A 13,340-nucleotide genomic window follows, 5' to 3' on the forward strand; every position below is an offset into this window, starting at 1 on the left:
CGCCTTTCGGTTGGCCAACATACACACTCGCTGGTCGTATAAACAGACCTAGCCACACACATGCATTGTGGGGTTTATACTGTGTGCAAATACAAGATCGATCTAGAAAATGTTAGGGTACAGAACATGCTACAAAAATTACAAGTGACTTATGGGAATAAAAGATTGGTGTCCGAAAAAAATTAAATACAACTTTTATTTAAGGCTAGAAAATACCTTGTTACAGAAGGATTATCATAAAAAATACCACAAGCAATAATAACAATGAACCAGATCTGTTTTGTTGAGATTTTTTGTGTAACAATTATATTGATATCTTTCAGATCATTACTTGTGATGTCTCAGTCAGCCTCACACATGAACTCAATTTCGCCCATAGTGGTATTCAGTTTGTGGCCCGCTCTCGCATAAGGTTACATATTTTTTAAGCCAATTTTACAGGCCACTGCCTAACAAGGACATTAATTGGTAGCTGCTGCTCCAGCAAGCCAGGCTAGGGGCTCCGGCTTTGGGTTTTGCCGTGGAACTTTCGCTCTGGCCCGTACGCCTCTTCTACGTGCCACGCCCACAGAGGCGCGACACGGCCAAAAGAGTAGTTAACTGTGTGCGTTGCGTTTCATCTCTCTTTTCTTTGCTGCACAATTGTGGCCAAAATAATAGCACTAGTACTTTACCAAATTTTAGGATACAGTGTTAAGGTTCTTAGTAACCCGTAATTGCCAATTCTAGGTCAATTGCTTGTTATTGATTTTCATAACTTATCGAATAACTATTGATTTTTCTTACTTGGGGGATATAATGTTTATAAGCTCCTAACTAGAATTGAATACTTTAATTTAGATACATTTTGTTTTAAAATATCCAACCCTAAGTAAATATTTTATTTATTAACGTTTCATTCTCATTATATAATTAGCTTATATATGGTTAGGACTTTAAGCTTAAGTGTTTGTAGTATAAGTTACTTGGTATTCTTCTTAACCTATACTTTAGCCACAGCTGTAGACTTATAAATGTATATATAGATCTATACGTATGCGGGTATTTTTGTCGTAATTTTTTGCTGGATCCCTTTTCATGGTTTTTATTCACTTCAATATTTGCTTAACCCTTTTTTGTATGCCCGCCACGTTGACGTCACTTCTCGGCCAATTCTGTTGCTGCTTTATCCGAGAAACGAAAGAAACCTTCTGCCTTTGGCAACACGGCAAATGGCGACGGTTCCATGTTGTTTTTGCTCTTATGATTAAACATGCCTTTCGCTTTTGTTTAAGCCCGGCCGGCCGGCCAAGTTGCCTTAAATATTGCATGAATGTGTGGCGGGGGGCGGTGCGGGCGGGTCGGGGTCGTCGTCGGGTCGAGAAGTATGTATGTAAGTCCGTACCTGGCGACCAGTTAATTAGCTGGCACTGCTGACTTTTGCCGCTTGACGACATATTTCGTTTAAGGTTCAAGTGTTTTAGCCAAGTTCGAAGTTCCAAGTTGAGTTTTCCCCGCTGCCCGGCTGTCCTTTGCCTTCTCTTATTTGCTTTCCTCTCCATTTTCCTACCCTCCAAGACCCCCCCCCCAGGACTGGCATGTAAAAGTGCGATTATAGTCGCATAATTATCACGCTGACATGCCCACACACAGTAGATCGGTGTTGGGGAAACCGAGGGGTGAACCCATACAGAGAAAATGCCGAAATGTAATTACCTGGCAAACAAACCGCAATTTCTCGGTACACACTAATACAGGGGCTCCGACACACAGATACACACACATACTGATGGAAACTAAGTGAAAGTGGACACGCAACAAGCAAAACGTAGGGAACTCTTTGCCACTGGGCCAGGGGAAAATGGTGTTAGGGATGGCAACGTTACTGTGTATTGACGTCCGTTTGAATATATATTATTTTCTTAATTGGAACTTACGACAATCAACGATCGTAAAAGATTACTAAAACCGCAATACTCAATACTCAATATTACTCATGCGAGTAACTTGAATTTTTTTTTAAACTGGTAATCTTGCATTCCTAAGGTTCTATATATTGGTCTAGCTCTTAACAGTAATAAATGTTATGTATTAACTTTTATTAAAAGTAATATCTGTAATTTAACAAACGTTTCGGATTTTTTTCAATACATTTATAAAAAGGTAAGCAAGTAGGCATATTATTCAAATATTGTAATAATACAATAATAATAAATATCCTTATTCGTTCTTGATCCGACATACTTTCGAATAGTTATCGAAATACCATTCACGCACCCATCGCTAGAAAGTAAAGGCCATCTGCTATACCTGCAAAACTTTTTGGGGTTTGTCATTGGGGGACCTGCGTGTTTGCCGTGCTATTGCCCGGACCCCTACTCCGGACCATAGCAGAACCCGGATCCGGCTGGGTCGGGTCGGTTTTGCTTTTGGCAGGGGCTCGGGTCTTGGGTTGGGTACGGGTCGGCACTTTGAAGGCGATATCGTTAATGTTGCCGTTGATTGTGTCCAAATGGGCCAACACTCAGCAGCCATTCGCAGCGGGAAAACTGTTTGGCGGGGCTTTAGTGAGTTCTACGTCGATTTTTTCTGAGCAACACTCCTTTCTGGGGTTGGCTGTAAATTTCGTAATTTATTTGGCAATTGGCAGCCGTTTGGCGCGTTCAATGCAACACTTTAAGCGTTCGAGGGGCTTTAAAATATAAACAACACTAACAACATAATTCCCGGCCATAAACAAAAGCAAAAAGCAGCCAAAGCAACCGGCGGCAGGGAAAATGTGGGAAGAACAACAGCAGCTGCTGACCAACAGTGACAACAGCAGGCAGGCTTCACTGCTATGGAAAATGCGGAAAAGCGGAAAATGGAAAAGGGGACAGCGGGGGCATGCAAATTTTGGGGTATAATAACGATGTGATAATGCCAGAAGTGCCTTATATGGTAATTGCAAGTTTGTAATGAATGCAAATATCTTCGGTAGCTAGGCTGAAATTCAAAATTCTTTTAGCTGGAGGCTTAAAGACTATGTTACTGTAACTTATCTTTATAGAAACATATTAAAAAATAAAAATTCACTATAAGTGGATAGTAGGAAATTATTAAAAATGTTTCACGTATAACATTACCATGTCTCTTTTAAGAATAAATAAATACTTAATACATCTTAATTGCCTTTGTTAATGTTAATTAACATTAAATTGAACATTAATTGTAAGAAAAAATTAAAAACTAAAGAATTTATTAAAAATGGTTAGTTTATAATTTCAATAAAATATTCTGCGCCTTACGAGGTGAAAATTAAATCACCGGCACAGTTTGGCATCCACGGCTCGCCTGAAAGTTTAAATATTTAAGCAGCGGACATTAAAAAGCCTTTATGGACTGTCCTCCAGGGTATATTAAAATTCTGTTTCAATGGCTCCTGGACTTTTTGCATTTCCCCCTGCCAGCTATTTTATTTTCGCGCGATTCCATGCAGCCTATTTTGAAGTGGTTCGTTGGTTTTATTGGCCCGGTCGCTGACTGCCGGCTGCTATTTATGTAGTCGCCGATCTGGCGGAAGGTCCGAAACCGAAACTGAGCTGGACATGGCCAAAAGGGTGGTGGAGGGCGGTGAGGGGCGGTGGAGGGGGCTTGCACGGGGCAGCAGCTTCATTTGGTTAACACAATTGTGTGGTGCATGGTCGTTGCCGTTGACGTTTATGATGTGCTGTGTTGGTTGGCCGAGGAGCGGACATCGCAATGTTGCCAGAGCCGTTTCCCTTTTTCCTTTTTGCAGCCACAGCCCCCTTTCCCCCCAAGGTTGCGTGTGCTATCATTAAGTGTTGAAAATTTCATCAAACACTTCAAAGCGGACCACGTGCCCCGTCCCCATCCTTCGAGCGCCGGTTCGCTTCAGTTTATGATTCTATTATTTTCACAGCAAATAAAAGAGAAAACTGCGTATCATGGCCAAGTGCTAAATGGGCGCAAGGGAAAATTGCGAAAAAAATTGGGTGCTGGCTTCCCAACTCCCTTTTCTTTTCCCATTTGCTTTTTTCGCCACTGCCCTTAGGTTCTAGCCAAAATTTAAAGGTGGAATGAGGGGTGCGCGGCAGCTGAGCACGTAAAAAGCGTTGAACCGAAACGTTGTGGGCAACAGCTGCAAAAAAGCGTGGGTGTGTGCGTAAGGAAAGCGAAATTTCCCAGCGCACACGGAAAGTTTGCGCCATGAATCAAAGTTTAGTGTAGCATACTTTTTAGGTGCGATTTATATATTTCAAAATAAAATAAATGAAGGGCGAACGAGGGAGCATTCGATGCGAGGCGAAAGCCCAAAAGACAAAAGATTCTAGGAGGGTGCGAGCTCTGCCGGAGCTAAATTCAAATTCTCTGTTTTATTTCAACGCGCAGGGAAATGCAAAATTTACACTTGGTTAGCTGATTGATGAATGCATAAATGAAGCGTACACATCCGGCTGGGGAGGGGCAAATTGAGTGGCGGGGGAGGGGGAGACAGGTAGGGGTGAATTCATCGCCTTGATTTTGGTTGATGTGTGCCGTCGCTGCAAGCTGGAAGCAATTTGGCAAAGTCTGCAAGACATTTCGCAGGGGATCCCAAACAGGTAGCACTGCGCCGAAAAGCTTGGAATTAAAGTTAATTCTAGATTAGGTTTGCCATGATTAAGTAAATTAAGTTCGTATTAAAATGATAATTCATATCATCCGAGGTTCAGACGGATGTGATAATAAAGAACTCATGGTTCAAATACTCCAAAAGTAACGGCTGTGATTCAAATTGAATCATTTAATCTTTGCATGCATAATAAAAATTAAAATTTTTAATTTTAACTATGAATATTTTGTTTTACACATATATTATAATTTGCTGCATTTCCATACAACAAAATTGGGATATACCCGAATAAACAAATACAATTATTTTCACCGTGCATCATATGGGATGCGGTTGAGTACACCGATTCCTCTGACGTCACAAGCCATTGCTCCCCTGATTGTTATGCAGAAAATATGCAAATGTGGTTTTTAACTTAAAACGTTGCTCGCAATTTGATTTGATTTCCATTTGGATTCCAGGATTTCGCAGCCCAACGTTCTCCGGCAGCGATTTAACAAATTATTGTAATTTATTTTGACAATGATGTGGGCGACGGCGGCTAATGCGGCGTATGAGTAATGCTTGAGCTCTGACCTTGGCCGGCTATAATTAGATAAGCGAAAAGGGGAAACGGAACGAGCCAGAGATTTGTATGATTTGTAAACACAATTTGGCAAGCGGGGCATGCACATAAAGTCAAATTTATGGCGACTGAGATTTCGCTTGGTATTTCTGTGGCAGAATCAAACCGAAAACGACGACGACACGGTCCATTCAAATGCTGAGTAATCTGTTTGGGCTGCCGGCGCTGCGTCCTTGTCCAGCCAGACAACGAAATATGCCAAAAATGAGCTGAAATTACTTTTAATATGCATGAACTATGGCCGGGCAGCAGGACGAGGCGGCTATTCTGACAGTCAAAGATAAGTGAAATGCATGGCGTTCGGTACAAGGACGAAGGCGTAACCCCGCCCACCCATCCACAGCTAGATGAATACATATGTATCTGCGGCTGGGGTGGGGGTTCTGGAGATAGAGCTCGTTAGGCGCCAGACGACAACATAATTTCGTAATTAATTTGCCAAAACACGAATGTAATTTAATAAAATTGCGCATACGACGCGTTGCTTTCGGGGGGTGGGAACAAGAGACCGGCGAAAAGGATGTGAAAGGGTCCAAGGAAGACGAACATTTAAGTAATTTATGCAGGCCCTCAGACAATTTGCGGCTTCTCCTTCGGCGGCACTCCATCCTCCAGGCAAGCAGCGATTATTTATGATCTATTTTTGAGCAAAGCACTAATTATGCTTCAGCATTTGATCAGAGTCCTGGCAACGCGTTTCAATTACGCCACCAAAATAAATCAACGGTGGCGAAACGCCACCGACTTGTGGCACGGAAAATCCCTGAATTTGCCGGGTTTTCTCAGAAGTGTTCTTCTGTACTTAACCGTTTTAACTTGGGTCTTAGTCAGGACCTCGTCCTACGTACACAGTTCTGTGCGTTGTAATTAAACAATTAAATAATTCCATTAATTGTCATTTGAAATCCATGCCGGATGTGCATTTTAAATAAATATTATGCAGTAAGCTGACGAAATAGGTTTATTAAGTGTTGCTAGTAATTTGACTATAACAAGATTTAAGCAAAGACTCAACCGTAAATAAAACAAATAAAAATTCTTTTGTGTGGGTTCTATAAAACTCGTATTATGCTAACTATTAAAGCAATTCAGCCAATCAAAAGCTATTCGACTTTCCACAAAAGATAATTGTTTAAAAGGATTAGGATTGTCTTGTTTTCTTTACAAATTTACGAACGGTCTCATTTTAATTAAGTTTCGAAGTGTGCAGATCAGGTGAATCTCCTAACTCAATTTGTCTTCCCCTGTGGCTTTCTGTTCTTCGAGACCGCTGCCCATCCCTTTACCAATCAGCGCCCCAATCCTCTCGTGTTTATCTACCGCCAGCCAAACCAAACTATCCATCTGCAACTTGAGATCCCGGCTCTGATGGCTTACTGCGTCAATTTGAATCGCGGTTCGGCCCTTTCCTAGACTTCGGACCCCGTCACGTAGCCCCGCCGGCAGTTAAATCAATTGCCGCAATTTGATAATATTTCACCAGGGAATGATTATGAGTGGCCGGGGACGGAGCAGGGATTTGCGTGGTTGGGGGTGGTAAAGCGTTTTGCTGTTTTGTTGACATTTCCGCCGCGCCGTTTGCCACTTCCGCTGGAAGTTTGTTTGGCCAGGCCAGCCCCCTGACTCCCCGTTAGCCAAAAAAGCGAAAAAAAGGGACCAACTTACCACCCATTTCTCCGGCCTGTCTTGTCCTTGGGCCACGGGATTCACGTAGAAAGGATTTCGGGGCAGAACGCATTTCGCATGCCTAAATGGCTAAAGACGTCGCATAAACATGACATGCCACGCCCCCAGCTCAGGCAGCGCCCACGTCTTTGAGCCACATTCCGGCCGCCGCAAAAACCGCGCAGGCCAGCAAAAAACGGAATGGAAAAGCGGGCAAGAGGAAAATTTATATATTTTCTTTTATTTTTTGCCTTTGCTTCGCTTCGGGTTGTGTGCGCATTTGGCGGTTTTTATGAAAAATTACCATGTTTTCCTCGCACTCATTCGCAGTGGTCCGCCCCACCCCCACTCCCCCACCCCCTTTTCGCCACACTCTTGGCCAAAACACGCCCCCAATCTGACGCCTTCACTTGGCCCCGCACTTGCCGCGATATATATATGTGCATATATAACTTCTTCTGTCCTTCTTTTTGCGTTGTTGGTGCTCGGCAATTTTGGTGTTTGACTTTTTTGCGTCAGGCACTTGAGACGGGGGGTGGGGGTGGGTCGAGGGGTGTTCAAGGGGGTGGTGCTGCCATGGGAGTCAAGGCTGCCGGTGGGTGGCTGCCAACATACTTCTTCTAATGATGCCACTTATGTCGTGACGAAATTATTTTTATATACATATTTCCCTTCCCAAATACCCTACAGGTTAAACCTCGGCTTAAAAGAAGTTTCGACATCAAGAATTAAGGCTAAAACCATTTCTGTTTTAAAGAAAACATATAAAAATATATAATTATTTAGACCCCAGTTTCTGAAAAATGTCATATTTTTGTCATGTTTGATAGTCTTAATTTCTTTTTAATAAATGTTGCAATTAAAAAAAATCGGTACAGCCTTCGAATGGATGTTATGTTAAAAGATATTAATTAAATTATTATGTACTAGCTTTTTCAAAAATTCAAAAGTAGAAATATTTTTTTTTTGCTTTTCTTACAATATTACTGTTTTTATTTGGCTTAAAAATATTTATTATGAGTTTTTATCTTTGCTACACCAGTATCAAAATTTTTTGTTTCATTTTGTTTTGACCGGTTATAATACATTTATTTATGTTTGTAAATTTTAATACTTTTCCCTATCTATTGGAATAAAAATAAATCAAAAACATCCTTAAAGGACCTAAAGAACACTGATAATTTTTATAGAATTTCTAGGCAATACACAGGTCGACTATTTCTGGCCTGCTCATTCCCTCACGACTTCCTCCTTTGCATACCATTGTGTTGTGCCTATTATACGATATATGGGTGTGTCGAGGAAAAAATAGCCTGGCCTAAGACTTCTTTGGCTTTGATTTTCCGACTCCATATTTCCCGTTTTTTGCCCGTTGCGTATTTCTGGTCACATTTTCATTTCCTTTTGCGATTTTTCTAAGGACGAGAGAAGAATTGCGTGCAGGAATTTGTGGCCTGCTAATTGGCAGCACATAATTTACGTGCCTTTGCCAATTTTTATTTTCACGTTCATTTCCATTCTCCATTTCCAGCTGCAGTCTTTTTTTGGCCTCGACTATTTTTGGCAAAGCATCGGAAACGAGCCGGAGTGGGCCATGTGTGGGACAGGTAAATGCAATTACGATGACCCCTTGGGCGGATTTGGGGCCACTTGCAGATTTGATTAACTGCTTCCGTGCGTCATCAAATTCATTTTTAGCCCGTGGAGTTGGTGGGCAGGTGGGTAGGAGTTCTCCTCCGGGGCCGGGTCACTCAATAAAACTCATTAGTGGCGTTTTTGTCGATACCAGGGCCACTGCCACCCCGGAACTCTTGCACTCCGGCAGTCCGGACCAGGTCCTCGGTACTCCACGGAGCTGGCAATTATCACAGGCTTGCCCCCGTTGACTTTGGCAATTGATTGCAGCCGTTGCCGATGCCGATGAGATGGCGATGGCGATGGCGCTGGCGATGTCGCCGCGAGCGGGTCTTCTGGGGCATGGCCCTCTCGAGCTGCTGGAACTGCCAGCAACAGCATCAGAAGTGCCGATAAAAATTTATAGCAAACTGATTTGAAAGTCAATTATCCTTTGCCACCTAGGAGCAGGAACACTCGGGAGCTTCCTGCGCCCCACGCCTCCTTTCCCTGGCCGCCAGTCAACTATTCCGGCCCAGCCGCCGTCGAAGTCAACGGCGTGCAAATGGCTTTTCTATGCAAACGAGCCAGGTCTCCGCTTTTTCTACCTAGTTTATGCTTTAAGGTCTTAGTCATACCCTGGCACCAGGGGGTTGTTTGGGCTAACTGAATGTTTTGGACGGAATTTTAAGTATCTTTTCGCCATTATTAGGGATTGGTTGAGCATTTTGTATATTGAACCATTTTAAGCACACTTTACGATCTATTCGCATTGCAATTTTCATATTTTATGGCCTTCATTACTTTAAATTTACTTTAAGCTTTTATGTTTTTATACAAGTTTAGAAAAGTAAACATGAATTCTTGGTAAATATGTATATAGAACAAGTACATACATTACATAATACATATTAAAGATAGAGCTTTGAAAATTTAAATTTCCCTAAGTGCCTAAAAGTTGGCAGTAAATAAAATGTAGTCATCCCTCTGAACTTTTTAATTGGCAAGTGATGTTTTTTCATAGCCGAGCTGTTACTATGCCTTACAACTTATACTACGATCTTAATTCAACTGTATATGTACAATGTACATCATAACATACTTAATTTTTATTAGGCATTAATTAGGAAGGCAAAACTCTTTGTGAAAAACACACTGAACCTCCGAGCTTAAACATATTGTTGCATACTTTTATACACCTTAAATAACATTAAAAAGGAATTTAAACTTAATCTCTTGCTGACCCGTACAGGGTATCCGCGCCTCAACAACTACTTGCGCACAGTTTTCCTCTTTGTTTCTTCGAGTGCCCGTGATGTTTAGTCAAATTACCTGAGCGGAAGCTGTTCAAATCGCAGCAGAGAAAGGCTGAAATGAGGAAAAAACTACTACAAACACCCGAGCAGCTTTCGCAGATGACGCTGCCTAATGTCTAATGAAGACAGTTCTTCAATTTGTCGATCGATGGCCGTTAAAGGGGCCGGAACCCCCATCACGACCCGGGAATCCAATCCCAAAGGACGCTCTGCGCCTGTTTAGGTAGTTTTAGATGTCGTCTCGAATACCCAGAGGTGGGGCCGGGACCTCTAGTGTCCGATTCTCGTCCTGCTGGCCTCTGTGTGCAGTTAATGAGTTTAATGGCGAGCATTGAATTTGAATTGCTAATGCACATCCTGTTGGAAATGGAAAATGCGACTGGAAATCAAGTTTATGAATGTTTTCTATGGCTCCCATCGCACTGTTGTTGCGGCTGTCATCGTCGGTGGATCTATGTTTTTGTAATTAGTGGAAGCCTGCCCGAAATTCGTATTGTGTTTGTGGGGGCTGTGCGATTTGGCAATTTAATTTTCTGGCGTTTGGTTATTTCATTTTAATGAGTTAGTTCGAATCGCTTGCATAACAATTATGGTGACGGAAAAATTGGATTTTTATTGCGCACTGATTGATATGCATGGCAGATGGCTCCTTTTCCGGTACGTATCATATGGTGGCAAAACAAATAATTGCAGTGTTATTTGATCTAGAATTGGTTATATTTGAATTTTATTATTATTCAGGTGAAAAACTATTTAAATTTGGCTATTTGACAGTTCGATACCAGGCATAAATCAAATAAAACCAGTTTATCCAAAATTAAACAATTAGTTATGTGGTTTTAGAAACTCTAAATTGTAGATCTTTTATTCTATTAATATAATTGCCGTGAATTGAAGGAATCAGACAAAAGTTTATTACTATTTAAAAACCCACATTGTTAAACATTTAGTCTTCCCCATACTGTCTCAGTGATCAGATACATTATAACCTAAAACAAAGGTCTGGCTCCGCTCACTTAATGTCCCCTAATTCGCCCAAACAATTGCAAGTGTTTATTCCCCAGATCGGAGTGGAGTTCCACTTGGTAAATATCAACTAATTGTCGGTCGGCTGCCGCAATCCTCTTTTGCTGACAATGGCTCGCTCGCAGCTTACATGTAATATTAGTTTGGCGGCGGTCGACAAATCCCATATCCGGGGCCTGACCTCATCGACCGCGATTTGTATCTAAAACGCGAACCGGCCAATGTGGCCTATTGTTGGCCACCTTATACCTTATAGCCACCATTGTTGACCTAAGCTCCTCGTCCCAGGTACACACGGCACCCTTATTGTTGTGGATAACGGTCGTCTGGAGGATTCCACTTAAAAAATCATTTAGTCCACTTTCCGGGTTTCTATTTTAGGTAATACTGTCTTGCTCAAAACATATACCTACAACAGGAATAACTTTAATAACAATATATTATGGTTCTTTTACTATTGAAAACATAATTTATCTGTGAGAAACTGTGATAACACATTCATACTAAACTTTCTTTTCTGTTTACCTTTTCGTTTGTGCCATCCATATACCTCTGATAAACCATGGGAATATATATTTTTTCCAAGTGTTCAGCTAATACTCGACAACATTACAGGTAATCTTCGCCAGATACTCATCGCCCCAATTGTTTGTTCCTTTGGGGGGACGGGGGCAATAATTTAAATTAAATTTGAGGTAATGTTATTGCTAACATTGCTTTTACTGTAACCGTTACCGTTATTGTTATTGTTATCTTTTCTTTTCCTTTGGGTGTGTGTGTCTTCCGCCCCTGCGAATTGCGAATTGTTTTCCCATTTTCGTCGCGTTGCCAAGGGTCAGAGGACACTTCCGACTTGGCCTTGGGGCTCGTCCCGTAATTTATGCTGCTGATTTATGATCTGTTGCATAGTTTTAGGCGCAATTGGTTTATGGCCGGCATCCGTCTCCACACAATATTACGCCAGCCGCGGTCTTTGGGGCACCATAAAATTAAATTAAACACACAAATTATATTCATTTTAATTTTCATTAAATTTTTATGGCCCGCATTGTTCTGCCGCTGCTGAAGTTGTTTTCGCCCCATTTTTTGCGACTTGTTTTGTCTGGCCACAATTACGACAAACAAATAAAAAGAACAAAAACACAGGGCAACAACAATGGAAATGTCACAGGTAAAAACGTCAGAGTCGGAGGCTACGATAAAATTTATGACTCTCGGTGGGTTGAGTGAAACAGCCAAAACAAAAAAGAACTGTGCAGAAATTAAACGATTTGTGTAATTTTCATGTTGCTACAAATGGTTCAACATATGTTCGAGGCCGGCAATAACAATAAAAGCAATAATAATATTAATAATGCAGAAAATAATGTTTGCCAACGTTTTTTGTAATTGCCTTAAAATCGGCTTTAAGGCTTCTGTCGAACAGAGTCAGGTAAATAATTAAAATACAAGCCGATCCAATCCGATCCGCAATAAAAATCTGCGCCTCTGCAGTAGGAGGTCGACACAACTGACCTCGAATTGGAAATATGTATGTGGAACTGGGAAAAAGTAATCCATTCGATATTTTCAAGTAGGTGTGTAACATTGGGAGCGTCCTTAGAAATGATTTGTATGCACAGCCGGTCTAAAAACAAACTCAAGTATTATATTTAAGAAGGAATACTATAATTGGAGACAACCTATAAAAGTGTCTTATAAAATGCAGTGAAGAAAAATTACTATGTATTTTGTGTTGCATACTTTTAGATACCTTAATAATTGATTTCAAGTCACCTGAGTGTTTTATAGCGTTAATTATTATTTAATTAAATAGTTTCGTAAAATAATGTTATATAAAGCAGTACTTACAAAGCAAGGTACCCATACTTCCATTTGCTGTTTGTGTTGCTATAGATCTGTATATTTTGCTTTAGATAAATTTTCGTTCGTGACTCTCACTGCTCACGCACGCAACTCTGTGCAGTAAATTTTAGCCGGAGCGACCGCAAACACTACAAATTCCCGATTCGGAATTGCGTTCCGTTGTTTTATATTTATGCGCAATTATTACTGCTTAATTAAGCCAATATCAGGGTGCTTATGTCCATTGGCCGTTCGATATATATGTAGGTATATATGTGTTGGTGTACATGGGCATGTACGCCCACCTACATACTTAAGCGCACATGTGTGTGTGTGCATTTCCGGCCATAATCGTTGGTCCAATTGTCCTCTTCTCTGCGGCTGTCCGGTCGTTCCTGCTGTCCATATGGTTTTCTGCGGGTTTCGGTGTCATGTCGAGCATTATTGCATTTTGTTTATGGTCCTTGCCTGCTGTTGCACAGCCTCCTGTTGCCCTTGTTGTTGCTGCTGTTGCTGTTGCTGCTGTTATTATTGTTGTTGCTGACGCACTTAACTGCCTGGCAAATTGAGTGACCACAGTGTCCACCCCCAAAGGCGTCCACTCAACTCGTTTGCTGCGGCTAAGTGTTTGGCTTAATTATCGTATTTACCCCAA

The sequence above is a fragment of the Drosophila subpulchrella genome, chromosome 2L, assembly GCF_014743375.2.
Source record: "Drosophila subpulchrella strain 33 F10 #4 breed RU33 chromosome 2L, RU_Dsub_v1.1 Primary Assembly, whole genome shotgun sequence".
Classification (NCBI taxonomy): domain Eukaryota; kingdom Metazoa; phylum Arthropoda; class Insecta; order Diptera; family Drosophilidae; genus Drosophila; species Drosophila subpulchrella.